The sequence below is a fragment of the Macaca nemestrina genome, chromosome 16 (assembly GCF_043159975.1).
Source record: "Macaca nemestrina isolate mMacNem1 chromosome 16, mMacNem.hap1, whole genome shotgun sequence".
Lineage (NCBI taxonomy): Eukaryota > Metazoa > Chordata > Mammalia > Primates > Cercopithecidae > Macaca > Macaca nemestrina.
This window is the reverse complement of record NC_092140.1, coordinates 14,571,098-14,582,445: the sequence shown is the minus strand read 5'-3', so window position 1 is coordinate 14,582,445 and position 11,348 is coordinate 14,571,098.

The window sequence follows — 11,348 nt, the reverse complement described above, 5'->3', positions numbered from 1 at the left end:
CACTCATCTCAGTAAGAGATGCATTTTCAATAAAAGTTTTTCTAATTTCTTATTATGAAAAATTTCAAACTGTTGATGAAAAGAGAGTCAAACCCTGTAAAATATTTGAAGAGATGTGTTCTGAGCCATGTGACACAGCCCTCAGAACATCCTGAGACCATGTACCCAAGGTGGTCGGGCCACAGATTGGTTTTATACATTTTAGGGAGACACGAAGCTTCAATTGATACATGTAAGATGTACATTGGTTTGGTCCAGAAAGGCAGGACAACTGGAAGCAGAGGCTTCCAGGTCATAAGTACATTCAAGGATTTTCTGATTGGCAACTGATTGAGAGTTAAGTTATTGTCTAAAGACTGAGAATCAATAGAAAGAAATGTCTGGGTTAAGATAAGGGGTTGTGGAGACCAAAATTTGTTTGTTTGTTTGTTTGTTTTGTTTTGTTTTCTTGAGACAGAGTCTTGCTCTGTCACCCAGACTGGAGTGCAGTGGCATGATCTCGGCTCACTGCAAACTCCACCTCCTGGGTTAACGTCATTCTCCTGCCTCAGCCTCCTGAGTAGCTGGTACTACAGGTGCCCGCCACCACGCCTGACTAATTTTCTTTTTGTATTTTTAATAGAGACAGGGTTTCACTGGGTTAGCTAGGATGGTCTCGATCTCCTGACCTCGTGATCTGCCCGCCTCAGCCTCCCAAAGTGCTGAGATTACAGGCATGAGACACCGCGCCCGGCCTGGAGACCAAAGTTTTAACATGCAGGTGAAGCCTCCAGGTAGCAGGCTTCAGAGACAATAGATTATAAATATTTCTTATCAGACTTAAAGAGTCTGTTGTGTCAGTAATTCCAAAAGGGAGGAGGGAATAATGAGACATGCCCGGTTCCCTCTTCCCATCATGGCCTGACCTTGTTTTTCAGGTTAACTTTGGAATATCTTTGCTGAGACAAGGTGTCCATTCAGATGGGTGCGGGCTTAGAGTTTTATTTTTGGTTTACATTCTCCCCCTTCTGGCCAAGATTTGCCAGAGGCAACATTAATGGTCACCAAGCTTTTATTTTGTCCCGTAGCGTTGCTGGGGTGGCATGGCTGCCTGCCCCAAGTCCATCGTGTCTTCTGTGTGATGCCCTTGTCCATGGCCAATGGGCTTAGAGCCATAATAGCCAATTATACGTTCTAGGCCAGATAGGAAAGGACATGGACAGGCATTCATTACCTCTTAACAATTTTAAAGTAATATAAAAGCCAAAAAACATAAAACCAAAAGTGAGTTTACAAAATTGACTTTATCTATCTTTAAATTCTATATGTTGAGCTACTGTAATCATGGTTTTTGTTACAGACTCATAGCAATTAGCTATTCAACACATAAGCACTGTTAGAACCATTTAGGCTAAGGAATTTAGAGATTTTTGTTGCATCACAATGCTTTTTGGGGTCTTTTAATAATTTGTCCTAAGGTGGCTGAAAAAAACTTTTTTTTTTTTTAGATGGAGTCTTGCTCTGTTCCCCAGGCTGGAGTGCAGTGGTGCAGTCTCGGCTCCCTACAACCTCCACCTCCCGGGTTCAAGTGATTCTCAGCCTCCCGAGTAGCTGGGACTACAGGCGCATGCCACCAGGCCCAGCTAATTTTTGTAATTTTAGTAGAGATGGGGTTTCACCGTATTGGTCAGGCTGGTCCCTGACCTCAGGTGATCCACCCACCTCGGCCTCCCAAAGTGCTGGGATTACAGGTGTGAGCCACTGTGCCCGGATGAAAAAAAAATTTTTAAATGCGTATCTTCTTCATAAATCTCATAAGTAGGAGTATTATTTGCAGGAGGTTTTGTCATGAGGTATCCTTATATCTTCTCAGTAATAATTTTATTTTAATTCTATGTGAAGCAGAAAATTCTTCATGGTTGGGATGGGTGAAAAGGTGCCACACATGTAAAAATTCAGGAGGCAAAGTCTTACTTAGACATCTGTGTACCCATCCTTGATGTGGAGGGTCTGAACTAATTCTGTCCCTCAAAACCAGCCCTTACAATCTCATGTACCCACCTTTTCCATGATAGTCCCTGGGCCCAGAGGGAGGGTGCCTGTATAGTTTTAGCAGCTGGGCATTTGCAGATCAGGCCAAGTAGAATTCCAAGTAAAGGAGACTCACAGGCTTTGTCAAATCATCCCTAGTCTTCAGAAGATCATGATTCTGGTTTTCTTGCATGAAGTAAAACTATGAGAGATAAGTAATGTTAATAATTTGACAACTAAAAGAGAATGTGTGTGTCAGAACAGAAAAAGGAATCTATTCCATTAGGGTGCCAACTACAAACATGAAGAAAATTATAACCTGGATTCTTGTAGCCAGAAATAATTCATGATTCAATCTGTACTCAAAAACAAAACCCAGGGCTGGAATCTCGTAATAGGTGTTATAGTTTTCCTTTGAAACAATTTCTGTCTTTCCAGCCCTCCTTTTCTACTAAAGAAAAATTATAGGAAGACCAACATTTACTATGGCCTGAGTAAGTCATATTCAGTGGGAGAATATCTGAAATTTATTTAAAGGTTTTATATAAATGGTGAAATGTTCACATCTTAAGTGGGCCATTTAGACAACTTCAGTCACCTGTGTAACCCAAATTCTGGGTGCAGAGGTGATACACAGCACATTACCATCACCCAAAAAGTTCCCTGATGCCTTTTTTTTTTTTTTTTGAGACAGAGTTTCACTATTGTTGCCCAGGCTGGAGTGTAATGGCATGATCTCAGCTCACTGCAACCTCTGTCCCCCAGGTTCAAGAGATTCTCCTGCCTCAGCCTCCCAAGTAGCTGGGATTACAGGCAGTTGCCACCACACCTGTGTTGCAGGAAGTCAGGGACCCCAAACGGAGGGACCAGCTGAAGCTGAGGCAGAAGAACATAAATTGTGAAGATTTCATGGATATTTATTAGTTCCCAAAATTAATACTTTTATAATTTCTTACACCTGTCTTTACTGCAATCTCTGAACATAAATTGTGAAGATTTCATGGACATTTATTAGTTCCCAAAATGAATACTTTTATAATTTCTTACACCTGTCTTAGTTTAATCTCTTAATCCCATCATCTTCGTATGCTGAGGATGTGTGTCATCTCAGGACCCTGTGATGATTGCGTTAACTGTACAAATTGTTTGTGAAATGTGCGTTTGAACAATATGAAATCAGTGCACCCTGAAAAAGAACAGAATAACAGCGATTTTCAGGGAACAAGGGAAGATAACCATAAGGTCTGACTGCCTGCGGGGTCAGGCAGAATGGAGCCATATTTTTCTTCTTGCAGAAAGTCTATAGACGGGTGTGCAAGTAGGAGAGATATCACTGAATTCTTTTCCCAGGAAGGAATATTAATAATTGAGACCCTGGGGAAGGAATGCATTCCTGGGGGTAGGCCTCTCTGGGAGTGTGTGTCTTATGTGGTTGAGATAAGGATTGATATCTGCCCTGGTCTCCTGCAGTGCCCACAGGCTTACTAGGATTGGGAAATTCCAGCCTGGTGAATTCTAGTCAGACCAGTTGTCTGCTCTTGAACCCCGTTTTCTGTTAAGATGTTTGTCAAGACAGTGCGTGCACAGCGGGACACAGACCCTCATCAGTAATTCTAATTTTGCCTTCGCCTTGTGATCATTATGGCCATTTGAAGCATGTGATCCTTGTGACTTACTCCCTGTTCGTACACCCCTCCCCTTTTAAAATCCCTAATAAAAACTCGCTGGTTTTGCAACTTGAGGTCACCATCACAGTCCTACCAATATGTCATGATACCCCTGGAGGCCCAGCTGTAAATTTCTGTCTTTGTACTATTTCTCTTTATTTCTCAGACTGGCTGACACTTAGGGAAAACAGAAAGAACCTACATGAAATATTGGGGGCTGGTTCCCCTGACAACCTGGCTAATTTTTGTATTTTTAATAGAGATGGGGTTTCACCATCTTGGCCAGGCTGGTCTCGAACTCCTGACTTCAAGTGATCCACCTGCTTCAGGCTCCCAAAGTGCTGGGATTACAGGTGGGAGCCTCAGCACCAGGCCTCTGATGCCATTTTTGAGTTACTCCTCGCTCCTACTCCTCCCCAGAGGCAACCACTATCTGGTATTCTTATCCCTTAGATTAGTTCGCCTGTTTTTGAACTTCATATATGTGGAATTGTACCATATGTACTCTCTTGTGTCTGGATGCTTTTGATCAAAATGTTTCCAAGATTTATCTGTGTTATTTCATGTATAAGTAATTTGTTCCTTTCTATCACTGAGTAGAATTCTACTGTATGAATATACCACGGTCCTTTTATCCATTCTCCTACTGATGGACACCTAGGGTGTTTCAGTTTTGGGCTACATTTTCAATCAAATTATGCCTTTAAAAATTGTCATTTATTGGCTGGGTGTGGTGGCTCATGCCTGTAAACCCAGCACTTTGGGAGGTTGAGGCAGGTGGATCACCTGAAGTCAGGAGTTCGAGACCAGCCTGGGCAACATGGTGAAACCCCCATTTCTACTAAAAATACAAAAAAATTAGCCAGGAGTGGTGGCAGGTGCCTGTAATCCCAGCTACTCTGGAGGCTGAGGCAGGAGAATCGCTTGAACATGGGAAGTGGAGGTTGCAGTGAGCTGAGATCATGCCACTGTGCTCCAGCCTGGGGAACAAGAGCAAAACTTACATAAACAGTTTAAGCATCAAACCATCAATATTTATAATATTCCAGAAATGGCCAACGTAGGATGAAAAAAATTAGATGTCAACATAAAAATAAGTGAAGAGGTTCATAGTTGTCCTAAATTATTTTAGGGAATAGATAAGAAAAATTATTTGAACACTGTTGAAGATGATTTCTTTGGAGTCTCTAGTCCTATTCTTTCTGTTACAATTGCTGTGTAACAAATTACCCCAGAATTTGTGGCTTAAAACAACACTATTTTATTTATGCTCAGATACTGGGGGCCAGGAAGTCAGACAGTGGGAGTAACTTGTCTCTGCTCCACAACATCTGGAACCTTGACTGGGAAGACTCAAATGCAGAGTGACCTGAAGGCAGGGCTGGAGTCACCTGAAGGCTTCTTCACACACATGTGTCACCCAGGCCTGGCAGGACTTGAGGGCCTGAGCTGCTGACCCCAGGCAGCCAGGTGGCCTCTCTCACTGGCTGAACTCCATGTGTGGCCGCTCGAGTCTCTGAGTGAGAAGGTGGCAGTGAGCAAGGACAAAGAGGCATCACCTTTTTGACCTGCCCTTGGGAGTCCCCCAGTGCCACTTTTGCTCATTTTATAGGTTGAAGCAATCTCAGCTTGTAAAGGGATGAATCATGTCCCCTACAAAGACATGTCGAAGTTCTAACCCCGGGTCCCTGTGAATGTGATTTCTTTGGAAATAGCCTGTGCAGGTGCAATCAAGTGAAGATGAATGCACTCAGATGAATCCACCCCCTAACCCAGGATGACTGATGTCCTTATAAGAGAAGGAAATTTGGACACAGAGACAAAGACACAGGAAGAACGCCATGTGAAGATCAGAGATCAGAGACAGAGATCGGAGGCAGAGATTAGAGTGAGGCGTCTATAAGCCAAGGGGTGGGGAATGAGATTTCCTCCAGAGCCTCCAGAAGGAACCAATCCTGCTCTTAACCTGACTCTGGACTTCCAGAACCATGAGAAGATATGTAAAGCCACCCGTAGTTTGTGCTTGCTTGTTGAGGTAGGCCTAGGAAATGAACACACATCCCACTGAGATATAAGGAGAGAGGCTCTAGACCCCACCTCCCCATGAGAGCAACGTCCAAGAGTTGTAAACTCTACAGTTCCCGTAGAAAAAAAAATGAGCTACTGTATTTCAAGCACTTATATTGCTACTCATTGGATAACTCATAATTAAATATAGGTGAAAACAAATCTTTTGTACATAAAACAATTCAAAAGTCCATTTAAAATGCCAGGAAGAGGTCAGGCACTGTGGCTTATGCCTGTAATCCCAATACTTTGGGACACTGAGGCTGGAGAACCACTTGAGGCCAGGAGTTCAAGACTAGCTTGGGCAACATAGTAAGACCCCTGTCTCTACAAAACGACTAAACAATTAGCTGAGTGTGGTGGCACACACTTGTAATCCCAACTAATGAGAAGGCTGAGGTGGGAGGACTGCTTGAGCCCAGGAGGTCAAGGTGGCAGTGAGCCATGATTACTCCACTGCACTCAGCCTGGGCGTGAGACCATGTCTTACAAAAACAAAAAAAGAAAGAAAGAAAAAAAATCAGGAAAAGAAAAATATGAATCTCTTTCCCAATAGCTATTATTTATTATCCTTAATTGAGTCTTAGGCTCTAGTTAATTATTCTGTAGTGGCAATTGTCATCCATGGATCTCAGTGTGTTTTGAGAACACCATCAATTAGGCAATCATCTTGGATAGATTTGGGTCATATCTTGTATCTCAGAAAATTGAAACTGAAGTAATCAGTTTGGAACAACTGCAACCCAGATGGTCAATCAGTGTGGTTTCATTAAAATGTCATTGTCCTGTCTGTGGTCAAACTCTAACCCCAAAGAGGAACTGAATTGGCTTTTCAAAGCCTTCCTCGGGGAAGAATGCCAGTCTCGCACCAACGTCTCTTCCCTTTTTCCACCAATGTGGCTTGGAACACACCTAAGAGTATCCTTAGTGTCTTCACATTGGTTCATTGATTTTTTCATCTGAAAAAAGTCTCTTTTTGCAGAAACTAACATGCCACAGATCCTGTTACAGAAAATAGGCAGTACAGAATTTTACAAGTTCCTGGCATATTATCAAAAGAGCTCATTAATTTGTGAAAAATGTGGTAAAAGTGTGGAGACTTGCCCGACAAAACCACTGACCGATGAATTTTTCTTTTCCTTTTTCCTTTTTTTTTTTTTTGAGACAGAGTCTCACTCTGTTGCCCAGGCTGGAGTGCAATGGCGTGATCTTGGCTCACTGCAACCTCTGCCTCCTGTGTTCAAGCGATTCTCCTGCCTCAACCTCCTGAGTAGCTGGGATTACAGGCACACACCACCACGCCCGGCTAATTTTTGTATTTTTAGTAGAGACGGGGTTTCGCCATGTTGGCCAGGCTTGTCTCAAACTCCTGACCTTGTGATCCACCTGCCTCAGCCTCCCAAAGTGCTGAGATTACAGGCGTGAGCCACCGCGCCCAGCCTGAATTTTTAATTTGGATATCCTGGAGCCTCACCGAAACCTAAGGGTCATAGGTGAACCCAACCATTGGGGAAAGGGGGAGGTAAGTACTGTACCCTTGTGTAATATTTTTATAATTGTTCTTCTAGAAAATGTTCACGTTTTACATGTCAGGATAGCAGAGTGTAGCACATAATTATTGCTAGCTATTTAATCTGTATTTGTTTTCTCCTCAATTGAGTTATAAGCCTCTTGAAGGCAGGAAATGTTTTTTTGCTTTTGTTTTTTTCTGTTGCTCACAGTTCCATCACTGGACTAGGTACATAACAGGTACTTAACCTGGGGGTGACAGTCAAAATCTTTAGCAACTGACCAATTAGAAAGAGCACTGGCCATAGCACTAAGAGCTCCCCAGCTGTGCCAGGCACTCTAGTTACTGGATTATAGGAAAGTCCAAGGAAATTCCAGGGAAGGAACCAAAGCAGTGGAAAATATCTGGGGGCCCTGGGGTGGTGGCTGTTTACCACGCAGTACAGGACCATTTATATAGTTTGACAATCAATATGTAGCTATAGCAGTAAATACAAGCTGAATATCAGACCAGAAAAGTGAACATTTTCTTTAAAAAGAAAAAACATGCAGGCCGGGTGCAGTGGCTCACTCCTGTAATCCCAGTACTTTGGGAGGCTGAAGTGGGCAAATAACTTGAGGTCAGGAGTTTGAGATCAACCTGACCAATATGGCAAAACCCATCTCTACTAAAAATTAGCCAGGCACGGTGGCAAGCACCTGTAGTCCCAGCTACTCAGGAGGCTGAGGCAGGAGAATCACTTTGAGCCTCAGAGGCAGAGGTTGCAGTGAGCCAAGATCGAGCCACTGCACTCCAGCCTGAGAGACAGATGAGAGACTCCATCTCAAAAAAAAACAAAAATAAAAACCCTACAAAACTGTTATTATTATCTCCTTTTACCAAAAGAGTTCACTGAGGTCCGAGATACAACGTTATGCTCTCAGAATTACCCCAATAAGTTAACCGCAGGACAGGAAACCAGCAACCAGTGTCCTTGGCTCCAAATTTCACTGACCGGACAATCGGATGTATTGGGTGATATTATGGCTCTGCCTCTGTTCCCTCGGGTCCCTTTCTACTGTTTTTGTAGAATCTCTTCGGGATTCCATTGATTTTCAAAAGTGATATGTGCTGCTTTTCTGTGGAGAACCACCATCTAGTACTGGGGGGAGTCTAAAACCTGTGACTTGACCAATGGGGTGCTGGGGCAGGAAGCCCAGCGCCCTCGCCTGGGGTGCCCACTCTATGTTGCTGGCTGTGGGACTTGGCCTAGCTGGCCCCTTCCGAGGCTTCCTCTGCTTCTCTGTCCGCCTCCCTAGTCCCTTGGTGGCTTCAACGGTGGGCACCCCCTTAGGAAGTCACACCCACGCCAATCGAATTCTAGGGAATCCCCTGCACAGGCTGGGTGGCTTCAAACCGCAGAAATGTATTCTCTCCCAGTTCTGCAGGCTTGGGGTCCCGCAGGAAGTTGTCCGGCAGGCCAGCCTCCCTCTGAAGGCTCTAGGGGAGAAGCCGTTCCAGGCCTTTCTCTTGTTTCTGGTGTTGCCGTCAGTCTTTGGCTTTCCTTGGCTTCTAGAAGCGTCCCTCCCACCTCTGCCTCTGTCTTCCCATGGTATTTTTCCTGTGTCCTGATTCCTGTTTTTATAAGAACACCTGCCATATTGGATTCATGGCCTAACTCTAATGAGTATGACCTCATCTTTGCTTGATGACATCTGCAAAGGCACTGTTTCCAAATAAGGCCACAGTCACAGGTGCAGGGGCAGGTATTGCCTAGGGCTGGGAGGGGAAAATCTGTTCCAGGTCCCTTTCCCCTTGGCCATCTTCTCTCTATGTCTCTTCACATCGCCTTCCCTCTGTGCATGTCTGTCTCTGTGTCCAAATGTTCCCTTTTTCTAAGGACACCAGTCATCGTGGATTGAGGCCCACTCTAATGACCTCGCTCTAATTTGATTGCCTCTGTAAAGAGTATTTACAAATAAGGTGACATTCTGAGGTATTGGGGGTTCAACATATGAATGGGGGGGGCACAATTTAACCCATAACAGCAACCTAAGCCATTTTATGTATTAATATTTCATGAAGATCAAAAATATAAACACAAAAAATAGCATGCACTATACAGAACACAGTAGTCATAGTTGCCAATTGTTATTCAAATATCTTAAAATAATTTTTGTTTTTTTGAGATAGAGTCTCATTCTGTCACCTAGGCTGGAGTGCGGTGACATGATCTTGGCTCACTGCAATCTCTGCCTCCTGGGTTCAAGTGATTCTCCTGACTCAGCCTTCCAGGTAGCTGGGACTAAAGGCATATGCTACCATACCCAGCTAATTTTTGTATTTTGAGTAGAGACGGGGTTTCACCATGTTGGCCAGGCTGGTCTCAAACTCCTGACCTCAGGTGTCCGTCTACCTCGGCCTCCCAAAGTGCTGGAATTACAGACGTGAGCCACCATGCTTGGCCTACATATCACAAAATAATTTTTTTAAAATTTCTCTGAATCATTGGCCATAAAATCAGAAATGTTATTACAGCTTTATTTATGGGACTTATGGATTTTACGACATTTGTGCTTTTATTTTCTATAGTTAAGTTTAGATTCTATTTCTGCTAAGTACCTGTTTTGAATTGGAAATCATATGCCCTTAAGTATTGTTTTGCAAGAAACAAATGACTCACTAATAACACCATAAGTAACCCCTACAATGGGCAATCATGTGAGCTCTGACATCAGAGTGCTTAGATTTGCATCCTGGCTCTGTAACTTACTAGCTGTGTGACCTTAAGGTAAGCCCATTAAACTATGACTTTCATTTCTTCATCTTTAATGAAGAGATGAGGGCAGTACTGTTGTTGTTACTATTATTAGTATTTAGAAACAAGGTCTCTCTCACTCTCTTGCTCAAGCTGGAGTGCAATAGCCCTATAATAACTCACTGCAACCTGAATTCCTGAGCTGAAGCAACCTGCCTGCTTCAGCCTCCTGAGTAGCTAAGACTGTAGACATGCACCACCATGCCTGGCTAATTTTTAATTTTTTTTTTTTTAAGAGAAAAGGTCTTACTATGTTACCCAGGTTGGCTTCAAACTTTTGGCCTCAAGTGATCCTCCTGCCTCAGCCTCCCAAGGTGCTGAAATTACAGGCATAAGCCACTGTGCCTGGGCTAGTACTGTTATTTTGAAGCACTTTGCACAGTATTTGCTCAGAATAAACACCCACCAAATATTAGCTATTATTTTGTCTGCAGTATGGGTATGTATGTGTTTGTTTAGTAAGAGACGGAGTCTCACTCTGTCGCCCAGGCTGGAGTGCAGTGGCGCAATCTTGGCTCACTGCAACCTCCACCTCCCGGGTTCACACCATTCTCCTGCTTCAGCCTCCCAGGTAGCTGGGACTACAGGTGCCCAACACCATGCCTGGCTAATTTTTGTATTTTTAGTAGAGACTGGGTTTCTCCATGTTGGCTGGGCTTGAAGTATTAGCTTATACACAATAATTCTGAAAAGGAAAAGATGTAATAGATGTGGAATTTTTACAATCTCTCTAAGTAAAACCTTACATTTTCTAGAAAAGTATTACTAATATTTTCCTTTAAAATGACCTCATATAATCAGTTCTTTTCTTTCTTTCTTTCTTTTTTTTTTTTTTTTTTTTTTTTTTGAGATGGAGTCTTACTCTTTCACCCAGGCTAGAATGCAGTGGTATGATCTTGGCTCACTGCAACCTCTGCCTCCTGGGTTCAAGGGATTCTCCTGCCTCAGCCTCCTGAATAGCTGGGATTACAGGTGTACCCCGCTACGTCTGGCTAATTTTTGTACTTTTAGTAGAGATGGGATTTCACCATGTTGGCCAGGCTGGTCTGGAACTCCTGACCTCAAGTGATCCACCCACCTCAGCCTCCCATGGTGCTGGGATTACAGGTGTGAGCCACTGCGCCTGGCCAACCAGTTCCTTTCTCTTTGTCTTAACAGTTTAGTAAAAATAGGTCATTCTTAAATATGGTACAAATTAAAACATCATAAAAGGAAATACTGGAAACAGTAAATTTCTTCTCCTTTATTCCAAATTCTCACATCCCCTTTCCAGAGACAACCACTTACATATCTTCCG